Here is a 13,430-nt window from a genome sequence, read left to right as displayed (position 1 = left end):
GAACGAAGAATAAAAGAGAAGTACAGCACAGGAGTAGGTCCTTTGGTCCTCCAAGCCTCGCCAATCAAGCCTAACTAAATTAAATAACAAACCTTCTGATCTTATTCAGTCCGTATCGCTCTATACCCTCCCCATTCATGTAGCTATCCAGATGCCTCTTAAATGTCGCCAATGTGCCTGCTTCCACCACCTCTTCTGGCAGTGTGTTCTAGGTTCCTACCACACTGTGTGAAAAACTTCCCTTGCACATCTCCCTTAAACTATCCCCCTCTCACCTTGTACCTGTGTCCCCTTGTAATTGAAACTACAACTCTGGGAAAAAGCCTCTAATTAACCATACTATCTATGCCTCTTATAATTTTGGAATCCTCTATCAGGTCTCCTCTTGGCCGCTGTTTTTCCAGTGAAAACAATCCTCATCTTTTTAACCTTTCCTCATAGCCAACATCCTCGAGATCAGACAACTTCCTGGTGAACCTTCTCTCTACACTCTCTCCAAAGCTTCTAAGTCTTTCTGGTAATGTGGTGACCAAAACTGCACACAATACTTCAATGTGGCCTAACAAGGGTTTTATACAGTTGCAACATGCTTTGCCAACCTTTGTACTCCATGCCCTGGCTGATAAAATTCATATGGCCTTCTTAATCACCTTGGCCACCTTTGCCCCAGGAGGAGCAATTCCACTCCAGGAGATCCCAGATGGCCACAATTTCCCCTCACATTTGATCAACAATGTCCTCCAGTGCGTCTTCTCTCTTTCCTGCAGCTCCGCCCTAGACCTCCACCCCTCCTGGTCCTCACTTTCCACCCCACTAACCTCCAGATACAGCATATTATCCACCCCCATTTCTGCCATCTACAATCAGACCCCACCACCAGAGATATAATTCCCTCCCCATCCCTATTTGCGTTCTACAGAGACCATTCCCTCTGCTGCTCTCTCATTAGATCCAAGCCCCACGAACCCCCCCTCCCCCCCCAACCCACCCTCCACTCCCAGCAACTTCCCCTGCTGCAGCAAGAGGTGTTAAATCTGCGGCCACAAAGGATCCTTCCACATTGGGCAGAGATTTTCCTGCAGCTCCAAGCATGTCATCTACTGTGTCCATTGCTCTTGATGTGGTCTCCTCTACATTGGGGAATAAGGACACCAACTCGCTGGACACTTCAAAGAACATCTCTGGGACACATACGCTAAACAACCCCACCACCCTGGAGCCGACCACTTCAACTCTCCCTCCCACTATGCCAAGAACATTCAAGTCCTGGTGTCCTCCACTGCCATATTCTGGCCACCTGACGCCTGGAGGAAGCATACCTCATCTTTCGCCTTGGGACCTTCATACCATACAGCATCAACATCAACTTCACCAGTTTCCTCATCTCTCCACCCCCTCCTCATCTCTCACTCTCTCCTATCCTCATTCCCAAACACAATCTCCTCCCTCCCCCTTCCCTCTCGTCCCCCCTTACCCTCCCTCTCACTTACCCTTCCGCTAATTCCTCCTTACCCTCTCTCCCCTTCCTCCTCTCACCCATAATCCTCCCACATTCACCCCCTATCCCTCTGCATTTCCCCCTCTGCCCCCTTACCCTCCTTCACCCTTTTCCTCCACCACCCTCCCTACCCCTTTCCCTCTCCCTTTACTCCTTCCCTTCTTCCCCTCTCCCTATTCCCCTCCGTCCCCAGTTCACCCCTTCACGCTATCCCTCCCTCCCTCCCCCTTCCCTCTTTCTCCCTTCTCTCTCTCTCCTTGCCCTTACCACTCCCCCATCCCTCACCTCTCCCTCCCCTTTTCTCTTCCCTCCCTCTCCCCAACACTCTTTCCCTCCCCTTTTCCCTTTCTCCTTCCCTCCCATTTTACCCCCTTTCCCTCCCTCCCCTTCCCTCTTTTTCCTTCCTATTCCCACCTCCCTCATACTCTGGCATTCATCTTCCCTCTCCCTCACCGCATATCCTTCCCCTTTCCTTCCCCACTCCATCTCCCCAATCTCGTTCCCACTCATCCCTCTCCTTCCACCCTTCTCCCCCATTCGCACTTCCCATCATCCCCACTCCCCCTCCCACCCATTCCCACTCGCCATCCAACCCTCTCCCCCACACCCCTCCCTCCCACTGCCCCTCATTCCTCCCTACCCTTCACCCTCCCATATCCCCATCTCTCCTTCCCCAAACACCCTCCCTCCCTCTCCCCATCCCCTCCCTCCCTCTCCCCATCCCCTCCCTCCCTCTCCCCATCCCCTCCTTCACACCCATCTCTCCCGCATCCCCTCCCCGACTCTCCCATCCCTCCCCCTCTCTCCCACACTCCTTATCCCTCTGCCACACCACTCCCACACACTTCCCTCTCCCCACAAACCCCCACTTCACCCACACACCTCTCCCTCATTCCCCTCCCCACCCCCAAAACCCCTCATTCCCCCTATCCCCATAACCACTCTCACCCCCTCATCCCTCTCTCCCCACCCCTCACCACCTGAGTCACTCATCTCCCCACTCCCTCTTCCCCACACCCCCACACCCTCATCTCCCTAAATCCTTATACCTCCCACTCCCTCACCCCCAATCCCTCTTCCCCGCACTCACTTATCCCCCTTCCCCCTACTTCATCCTCTCCACTCCCTCACCGTCATCACCTCAATTCCTCATTTTGACACACTCTTATACCTCCCATTCCCTCATCCCAATCCCTCATCCTCCCACTTCCTCAACCTCTTCTCCCTCACCCATCACTCCCTCTCCCTCATCCCCTCACTCTCTCACCTCCACTCCCTCATCCCCTCACTCCTCATCCCCCACTCCCTCATCCCCTCACTCTCTCACTCCTCATCCCCACTCCCTCATCCCCTCACTCTCTCACTCCTCATCCCCACTCCCTCATCCCCTCACTCTCTCACTCCTCATCCCCCACTCCCTCATCCCCTCACTCTCTCATTCCTCATCCTCTCAATCCCACTCCCTCACTCCTCACTCTCTCACTCCTCATCCCTTCCCTTATTCCCCTCTCCCCCACCCACGTACTCCTTTACTCCTCCTCCCCCCCAACCACCAGCCGCACTCCCGGGGGCCTGTCCCTTTAAAACTTTGTCCGTTGCGTCGAGCTTCATGAATGAAGCCACATGACAAAAACATCATCTGACGTCTGGCCTCGGCACAAGCGCAAACACCGAGTTGGGGGGAAATTCCTTCAATTGTGAGAAAGGGGAGAAACCGGGCCGCCCGCCTGCCTGCCCCCCGCCGCCCCGGAGCCGCGCCGCTGTGTCGGGGAGTTCCCCAGGACTCGGTGAGTGGGGGGCTCGGCCTCTCTCAGGTGGGGGGGGGGGGGCGCCTGGGCCATAAACCGACAGCGTTCTGCTGAGTGTGCAAACGCAATGTGTGTGTGTGAGAAACAGTAACAGTGTGTGTGTGTGGAGAGAGGGAGGGAAGGAAGGACAGAGAGAGAGAGCTGCTGACTCATCATCAGGGTCACACCAACCTGAGCCAGGCAGCCTGGACACTGGGCTTTGCAATGGAGGGGACAAGGAGGCTGCTTTCACAAGGAAAACACTGCAATAGCTTCTCACAAACACCTTCTGTACACACTCTGTATGTCTGTGTGTGTGTGTGAGAGACTGAATCAGGGAGCTGCTGACTCAGGGTCCACACACACATACACAGTGCATTTACCACCTATGCTTCTGCTCAAATGGAGAAAACAGGGCAGGTTGATCATATGTTGTATGTGATAACACTCAAAATATTTGCCCTTTTAAAATGTGAGCATGTGTGTATACATAAAAATGAGAATTGCTGACTCAGGATGCAGCATCTAGCAGCAGACTCGTGTCCTGTGTTGGATAAAAGGGTACTTTTGCTTTAAAAGGATAGTATGATTATCTATTTGTATTTTTTTTTAACATGCTGCTTTTTTTACACCTGTTTTGGCTGATTCTGGGATAAGTGTCTGGCCAGACTAAGTCAGCAATAAATGTTTTCCTGAGGATGAATAGTAGTTTGATTTTGCAAAAGAAAATATTTTCAAAAATGTAATATGTATATATTAAAGATTTTAAAAAATTGATTACTGGTCAATAGCTGATTTATTAACAGGATCAAAAAAGTAATTTATACAGATGTGTACAAGTCAAACATGCTGACTAGGCTGTTGTTGAGTGTAAATAAGTGGTATTCTGTAATGTGTGCAGGAAAGTTGGTGACTCATAAGATGTAATGAGATGACCATAAGTACACATGTAGTCCTCGGGGATAATTGTGGTGGTAGTGGGGAATTTGGGAGTAAATGATGACTCATCTGTAGGGTCTTGTTCTCAGCATCTGGATTGGGTAGAAAGGGAAAAGCAGTGTGAGTATGCGACTCAGTTGTTGATTTATCAGCCTGACTCCAAAATCTGGCATTAAAGAGGAAGGTGAGATGGTAGTTATCTCTTTATGGTTTTTCCAAAATCAAATATTTTTAAAATGCACTTGCAGATGTACAGGAGAGCCACTATGTATTTAGTATGTTTTTAAATGTAAACAGAGAAAAGAGCAGCCGGGAATTAACTCTGGAGATGGATTGTCATTTGGTGGTCCAAGTTAACCAAGGTGATGTAAGGTTATATTTGTACCTTTATTGTATACACCTATTACCAGGTGAATTATTTTAATTATATGTAATGCAATTTACTTAAATTCTGAAGCTGTGATTTCAGAATGTTGTCTAACCTTTCTAATATCTAGTTAGCTGTGCTAAAACTACTTGGTGACTAGCTATTTAAACTTGTTCTTTAATTCTATCATCTTAGCAAATTATTTTAATAGCAAAATCTGTAAAAGACTTGTAATTTATTGGATGTATTTAATATACCCAACCCTGATGGAGAGGGAGTTAATAGATGTAATTCAATCTCTCGATTTTGCTGACACTGGTTAATTGGATGAACATCACTTCATCAGTTTGATATGATCCCTTCCACTGAGTGAATTACACCCTTGTTAAATTTTCCAGGTATCTGTTTTCTGCAACAGTATTTTATAACACTGTGCATGTGCACCAGCAGGAATCTGACTGATTCATCTGTGCTCAGCACAAAGCTAAACTTCAATGAAGGGAAGAAGTATGCTTGGATTTATTAAACATGATCATTTATGGTAGCAACATATCAAATTTCGTTTTGTCACGTATCCCTTCTACATAGCTACTGTATTTTAAAGCTCCCCATATAAAACAAACATTTATGCCAAGACTAGACATTCGATGCCTTATTATTGTTCTTGACTTCCAAGTTTTTGAATTGTAGCAGTCATTTCCAAAGTCTATAGTCGGTATACTTAATGAATATGAAGTTTCTAACAAGAATATTTGTAGTTTGTTTTTAAAGGCTTTGATTACACTTTGTGCTTGTACTCATTCACCCCTAATTGTCTATTTATTTGATAGTTTGGGAGTCAAATATTCTGCATTGGGAGTCTGATAGTGTGGCTATATTTCTCAACTCCATGTATGTATCAAGAACTCAGTCCTTCCTTTAGTAATTCACTGGCATTCTGATTGTACTCCTGACATATGTGTTACAACAACATGCACAGTTGCCAAATGCCTGGAACTAATTTCTGAGAGGTTGCAGGGCAAGGTGATTGAACTCCTGGTTTTAGTCACACCCTTACTACTTCATCACACAAAAATGTTTTGCCTATTACTAAAATTAGTGCTTCTAACATTTTGTTTGGGATTTTTAAAATGTAGACATTGTGCTGTGCTTTATGAAATGATGCTTAGATTTACTTAACAAGACTGGAACTTGAACACTGTCATTTCTGGACTTTTAAAAAATCTTCAAGCAACTTAAAATGGAGTCTTACATTCAATAAAACACAATATGGTATTGCAGTATAAGTTAAATTTGCCGTCTGACTTGCATGTAGCTTCCTTATTTAAGGAAAAGGAAGTTAGGAGCTGACACCCATTGCATAGAGTACCAAAGTTGCAACGAAGAATTAAAGATGCCGAGTTTGGATTTTTAAAACTTCAACTCTTTTTGTTAAGAGGGAGTTATGGCCTTACACTCTTTTGAGGTCCCACATGAGAAAGAAGAAATTAGTATAGAAACCTGTATTGTGGACCTTTTGGTTTTAACACTATAGGAATGAGAGAGTTTCAGTGATGCACTAATTTCAGTTGTGTTGATGAAATCTTGAGGAGAAAGTGAGGACTGCAGATGCTGGAGATCAGAGCTGAAAATGTGTTGCTGGAAGAGCGCAGCAGGTCAGGCAGCATCCAAGGAACAGGGGAATCGACATATCGGGCATAAGCCCTTCTTCAGGAATGAGGAAAGTGTGTACAGCAGGCTAAGATAAAAGGTAGGGAGGAGGGACTCGGGGGAGGGGCGTTGGAAATGCAATAGGTAGGAGGTCAAGGTGAGGGTGATAGGCCGGAGTGGGGTGGGGGTGGAGAGGTCAGGAAGAAGATTGCAGGTTAGGAAGGCGGTGCTGAGTTCGAGGGATTTGACTGAGACAAGATGGGGGGAGGGGAAACTGGAGAAATCTAAGTTCATCCCTTGTGGTTGGAGGATTCCTAGGCAGAAGATGAGGCGCTCTTCCTCCAACCGTCGTGTTATGTTATGTTGGTGCTTACCTCTGATGCAAAAGCCTCTATTATAAAAAAGATATGTGACTTAAGGGGCTTAACAGGAAAATGCAGGGAGAATGTTTCTCCTTCCTGGGAGAATTGAGGACCAGAGGGTGTGGCCTTCATTAAGAGGCACCAGTTTAAAACTGAGGGGAGAGTTCTGCTGAGGGTTGCAAACCGTTTGGAGCTCCTTGTCACAGAGTTGTGGGAAGAGAGTCCTTGTGTGCATTTTAAGGCTGAGAAAGATTATTGATTATTGGGAAATTGTAGGTTACATGGAAAACACAGGAAAGTAGACGTAAGGGATCTAGAATGAACCTGTTGAATGGCAGCGCAGGCTTGAGGGACTGAATGGCCTGCTACTCTTCCTGTTTCTGACAGGCGTACGGACTTGAGGGGTTGTTTCAATCATTTTGGAACAAAAATAGAGCTACAAGTTGAACAGAAAAGCAGAGTTGTAAGGGGACAATTGAAACAATGAGGTGATGCTGAAATTGTGTTTGAGGTCTCAGTAATGTTGATAATTTGTGGTTTTGATGGACCAGCTCCATAATTAGCCCTCCAGTTTGTGTGATTCAAGTTCAATTAGCCTTGACAGTGGACTGCAGGTCTTATATGCCGTACACTGAACTGTACTTGAACATTGTTTTTGATGACCAACATTTGCATTCAGAAATTTTAAGATAATTGGCAATAGAACCTGAGGTGAGAGGACAGGGCTGGGGTGGGGGGAGGAGTGGAACGGGGAGTTTTTTTTCCACAGTATGTAATTAAGTTCAGAACACATTGCTTAAGAACGTCAGGGTGAACTGTCACTTTCAAAAAGGGAACTGGATAATTATCTGAAGAGAAAACTGTTTGCAGGGCTACCGAGGAAAGGATGGGGAAGTGGGACTGGCTAAAGTACGCTAACCAATTGATGGTTCTACAATTTTAATTGGATTAAAGCTACACTGAAAGTAGCACCTTTTCTGTTGAAAAGGGGACATCACCATACTGCCACTGAGTAGGACTTTTCGGGGGTGGGAGGGGGAACAATATGCTTATCCTGAGCAGTGTTAGTGGAATAGTTGAAACTAACTGTTTGTCTTCAATCTTTCACAGACTTGTTGCTTCTATCAAAAATATGATTTTGGAGATATTGTAGCTTGGGGAATGTCTGGAAAATAGCTGTTGTGTTGTAGCACAAGAAGGTATTGGTCAGCTTGTGTATAGAAGAGCAGGGCAACCTGTTGTTAAAAAGTTGAAACAATAGAAATATTCAGCATATCAGTCAGGATGTGTGGAAAGAACAGATCAGCTAATATCTGGGCTGTAGATATTTTGTCAGAATTGGCGAGCCTGTATTTGAAAGGATAACACATCTTTTCTCTCCACAGGTGCTGACTGGCCTGCGGGGAATTTCAAGAGTAACCTGTGTGTTTTTATTTCTGATATCCAATGTCTTCAGCTTTTATAAATAAAGCAAAGAACTGTGGATGCTAGCGATCTGAAACAGAAATTGCTGGTGAAACTCGGCAGGTCTGGCAGCATCAGTGGGGAGAAAGCAGTTAACATTTCAAGCCCAGTAACTCTTCATCAGAACCTTCTGAACATTATCGTCATCTTTTATTTGCTTTTCATTTGTGGTCAGGGTTGTTTTGCAAGCTTGCAAATGCTTGAAGTCTTTTTGCTACAATCTTCAAAATAGAATGAAAAATATATAGGGTAAGAAAAAGTTTAGTTCTTTGAAAAAAAATACACTTATTGCTGCTGACGTTCGCTGTGCTACCCCAACCTGTGTGTGCAGCTGATAACTGTCTCTCTGCCCTTCCTTCCTGAATGTCAACAGATAGCAATTTCTGTTCTGAGGTTTTGCACGTTTGTGCTACAGATAGAACTGTTATTACTGGGCTGCACATGCTCACTTTTGCTGCTTGCTTTTTGTGGGGAGAAGGGAGCGGTGGTGGTAAAGGAAGAATTAAATTTCTACTTCCTCTTCAAGTCGTGTATTCATTATCTGAATTTCCACAGCCTGTTAGTTCTCTTTTTCTGGTTCCTGTTATCTTCCAGTTTTTAAAAGCTGCCATTACTATTTATTTTACCTGGATTTTAAAAGCAGATGCTGAGCCTGGAATCTCAAAAATGTGCTTTTCACTTTTCCTGGCCTGTGTTCTGATGATGCTGAATCCTAGTGTAACAATTTATACAGAGTGAATACTAATGATTGTAGCATTCCTGCTTCAATCACAAGAATTTTTAAAAAAAAAGAGGTCAGGTACCCCAAGGGATTTATAGAATTTTTATAGAATCCCCATAGTGTGGAAATGCGCTTTTTGGCCCAACAAATCCACATTGACCCACTGAAGAGTTACCCACCCAGACCCAATCCTCTATAATGCAGCTAACCTACACATCCCTGAACACTATATGGGCATTGTAGCTGGCCAACCCACCTGACCTGCGCATCTTCGGATTGTGGGAGGAAACCGGAGCACCTGAAGTAAACCCATGAAGACACTGGGAGAATGTGCAAACTCCACAGAGGCAGTTACCCGAGGCTGGAATCGAATCCTGGTCCCTGGTGCTGTGAGGCAGCAGTCCTGACCACTGAGCCATTGTGCACCCCACGGAGTTTTCTTTGCCTAAAGTGCTAATGATTTTCTGTTTTACTTTCTTAATAATGAAGGGTCTGTCGTAAACTTGGAAATTCATTTCACAAATTTAGACACTGAAAAGGGAAAGTTATAGTGGTTACATAACAGCTACATTAAATTAATCCTTCCCAACACAGATTTACTACAGAACAGGAGGAGGCTATTCAGTCCATTGAATAAGCAGTTCATCTGATAAATTCTCCTGCCTTCTCCATGTAACCATGCACATTGGTATCTGAAGAGAAACAGTCTTAACACCCATTGAAATGTTTCAATTGAACCTGCCTACTCTGTACTTTCAGACTGTACATTCCAGGCCTCAACCAGTCCCCTTGTGAAAGAATTTTCTTTTTCTCTGTTTGTTCCCTTTTTTTTCTGTTCACAAATTGGACACACTCTCCCCATTTAACCTGGCCTGACATGCCATAATTTACTCTTCTCTTCTTACAGTGCAATTTTTTGGATGTAGGTTTGCTCGCTGAGTTGGAAGGTTCTTTTCCAGACATTTTGTCACCCTACTAGGTACCATCTTCAGTGGGCCTCCAGGTGAAACACTGCTGATAATCTCTCCTTTCTATTTTTCAAGTTTCATATCACCTGCAAACTTTGAAATTGTCCTTTGTGCACTAAGATTTAGGTTAATAACGTACATCAGGAAAAGCAACACTGACACTTAAGGAAACTGGGCTCTGCACTTCCTCCAGCCTTTTAAAAACATCCATAACCACTATTCGTTGCTTTCATTTGCTCATGCAACTCTATGTTGTTCCCGTTGTCCCTTGTATTCTGTGAGCTAATACTTTTTGTCTCTGTTGTGTAGCACCGTATCAAAAGTCTTTTGGAAGTCCATGCACATTGCGTTAGGGACCTTGACCTCACCAACACACTCTCTCTCTTATTGCTTCAAAAAATAGCCCAACCAGTTAGATAGACTTGACATTCCCTTAAATGCATGCCAGCTTTGGTTAATTAACCTGCATTTGTTCACGTGACGAGTTTTGTACCAAATGATGTCTTCCGAGAGGTTTTCTACCACAACATTAAACTGAGTGCCCTACTATCACAATCTCTTTTGAACAAAGATCTAATTTTTTTTCTTGTATTGTTTAATCATATGGTATCTCAAATGAGTCTAAGGAAGACTTCGAAGTTGTCAGTGCTTCTGCAGGTTTTACACTCATTCCTCTCCATATCCTTGAATGCACCTCATTAGACTTGGTGCCTTGTCCACTTGAGTATGGTCAGCCTATCTGTTACTTCTGTCTTCTTCAATTACCACCTGCTGGATCAGGCAAGGACATCCTAAGCTGGAGCTAGGTTTGCACTGTGCTCTCTGTTCTTGTGGTGTTAATGTTATTTCAGTCTGCCAGTTTGCTTTCAGCTGCAATAATCTGAGACAGGCTTGGCTGTGTCTTTCTTTTGAGATGCAGCAAGACATCCCAGTCATTGGAGCTGCCATTTTCCTTTTATTCAGCTGAGACTGATCGTGCTTATGTGAACTCTCTGACCTAGTTTCAGTCGATCCACCTTTCTATGCCATCTTTTATATTCGGTGAATATGGGAAGTTGATGATGTGGTGGGTTTTAATTTGACTGTGGGCAGGTTTGCGATGCAGGATGACTCCCACAGAGTGGGTTCACTTCCCATGCAGGCTAAGATAATCATGAAGGACCTGATTTCTCAAACCACCTGGGGTGTGGTGACTCTCTGATTAATTGCCCTTTCAGTCCTCGCTCTTAGAGCAGCCTTACAGTCCTCCGGGAAGAGAGCAAATCTTCCTTACCCTGAGGAAAGTCCCGCATTGAGAAATGAATTCCAAATAGTAAAGTGGAAGTGTTCTTTGTAGTGGATTGGCGTGCGGTTGTTTTTGTTTTTTCTCTATGATTGGAGAATATTGGTTGAACCGATTTTAGATTGAAGTACATTCCTAAAGTAAACCCTTACAAATTTTTCTAAAGGTTTGGTGTTGCAGTGTGCCATGTTCAAATTGCATGGTTTGCTGTTAGAATATATCTCATGCTATTTTAGATGAGGAAAGGGGTGTGGAGGTATGGGGAGGCAAAACATTCCTCTAAACAGGGAGGGAAAGGCATCTGGATTGCCTCTGTTTACTTGTGGTTGAAAAAGGAACCACAGAGGCCAGCTTTCTTGCCTTCTCGGAAATTTTGTGTGGGAGGAAGGAAGAGAAATGTTTTTAAATCCTTGTGATGAGGGCACATTGTACTTTCTTGCATTTTTGCTGGGAATATACTTTAACCTCAATTGTACTTTCAAGATGGTACTGCACGGAAGAAAGCAAGTTATGTTTGTATGCTACTAGGAAAAGTAAATAGAGAATATGATAGTTTGCATGAGGTGGAATTGCTGAGTCATCAGAATTGCACAATTGAACAAATACCATCCCGGTCGCCACCCCCTCTATCAAGGCAATAAACTGTAATCCATACTACAAGAATGAATGGTGCTTGGAATGTGATAGTGTTTGTGTGGAAGGCCAAGATGTTTCAGTAGGCACTGTAATATGCAAAGTGCATTTAATATGCAGCTTATTCTTTCCCAACCTCATTTTTAGCTATGTGCTGTGGTATGACTTGAGATTTTACAAGTCATGCAGTATTCTAGATTACCACCCAGACTGGCATTTGGTACCTTTTTAAATGAGGCTGTTGGTATGGATCGACACTGTCCTGAAGAAACAAGACCAGGCAAAGGGCTGCTGTATGTTGATGGACGCATGTATTGCTTGCAAGAATAGTGGTTTTAGGTGTGCAGGAAACTGGTTTCCTGTGGTGCATATTGTTGGTATTCATACCAAGATTACTTGGTACAGTGCAACTGTTTATTTTTACTATGTTCTAAATTAAAATTGAATTGTTGTGTAGTCTTTGTCAAGCCATTTGTATGACTACTTAACTGTTGCTATGATTTTCAGATTTATTAGTGGTACCTGGTGGAGAAGTGGCACCAGGGTTGACGGTCAGTCATAGAGTCAGAGATGTACAGCACGGAAACAGGCCCTTCGGTCCAACTTGTCCATGTCAACCAGATATCCCAACCCAATCTAGTCCCACTTGCCAGCAGCCAGCCCATATCCCTCCAAAGCCTTCCTATTCCTATACCTAATCCAGATGCCTTTTAAATGTTGCAATTGTACCAGCCTCCACCACTTCCTCTGGCAGCTCATTCCATACATGTACCACTCTCTGCATTTAATAAGTTGTCCTTTAGGTCTCTTTTATATCTTTCCCCCCCACCCCCACCCTAAACTTACTCCCCCACTCCAGTTTTGATGTAACTGGAATATACAATTCAAAAACTTTGTCTATTTTATCCTATCCATGCACTCCCATGATTTCTTAAGCCTCTATAAGGTCACTTCTCAGTCTCTGATGCTGCAAGGAAAATAGCCCTTGCCTATTCAATCTCTCCATATAGCTCAATTCCTCCAACCCTGGCAATATACTTGTAAATCTCTTCTGAACCTTTTTAAGTTTAACAACATCCTTCCGCTAAGAAGGAGACCAGAATTGCTCGAAATATTCCCAAAGTGGCCTAACCAACGTCCTGTACAGCCACAACAGGACCTCCCAACTCCTGTATTACATACTCTGACCAATAAAGATCTTATTGAATTTTGGCGCAGAGGCCATTTGACCTCTTCCTGCTCCTGTTCCTTTGCAATTCTGTACCAACTCGTGTTCAGTACGAAGCTGAAGACCAGCAATTCGTAAATGGCAGATTATAGTTCAAGATAATTTTCCGTGCGTAAATAACTCGGGGCAGGAAATGTCTGTTACCAATACTGTACAGCTCAGTGTTTGAAGCTGATCTGAGTGCGCACACAGTTTCACTTCTCATGTTTGTGTTGGAACCCTGGACAGCCGTACCCCTCTGTTGAAATAGGTACATTCTGTAATATGACAGTCTTCAAAATTTATTTCTTTTGGAAGGCATGTGCCATTTGCTCTTTATTCAAATCCTGTGATTTTGAGCAAAAGTGCTGCTGCTAAGTCAAGGGCACGATTCAATGGATTGTGGTTTCCAGCCCTTCTCTGGGGTTTGAGCGCACAATCTAAGCTGACAACTTCAGCTTTGCACACTGTGGAGTTAAGGCAGGTTTTGGATTTGAAACACTATTATCTGGTTGTTTATGTCTTTGATTTTGGTATTGTGCTGCCTGAAAT

General features: G+C 44.2%; 1 protein-coding gene across 2 annotated transcripts in view; it reads left to right on the top strand.

The window, feature by feature from the left end:
- The first annotated feature begins 3,160 nt into the window (after positions 1-3,160).
- The window catches only part of LOC132828012 (transcription factor MafG), a 44,580-nt gene continuing 34,310 nt past the window's right edge, over positions 3,161-13,430 (top strand). Inside the window, exons 1-2 of one of the 2 annotated variants that reach the window (XM_060844884.1) lie at positions 3,161-3,285; positions 7,989-8,316. The gene's annotated coding sequence lies outside the window, so the exon portion shown is untranslated. The remainder of the gene's footprint in view (positions 3,286-7,988; positions 8,317-13,430) is intronic. The other variant, XM_060844883.1, reaches the window with a different exon arrangement.

The sequence above is a fragment of the Hemiscyllium ocellatum genome, chromosome 25 (genome assembly GCF_020745735.1).
Source record: "Hemiscyllium ocellatum isolate sHemOce1 chromosome 25, sHemOce1.pat.X.cur, whole genome shotgun sequence".
Lineage (NCBI taxonomy): Eukaryota > Metazoa > Chordata > Chondrichthyes > Orectolobiformes > Hemiscylliidae > Hemiscyllium > Hemiscyllium ocellatum.
The sequence above is the reverse complement of the archived record's forward strand: the minus strand, read 5'-3'. Positions and strand labels throughout refer to the sequence as shown.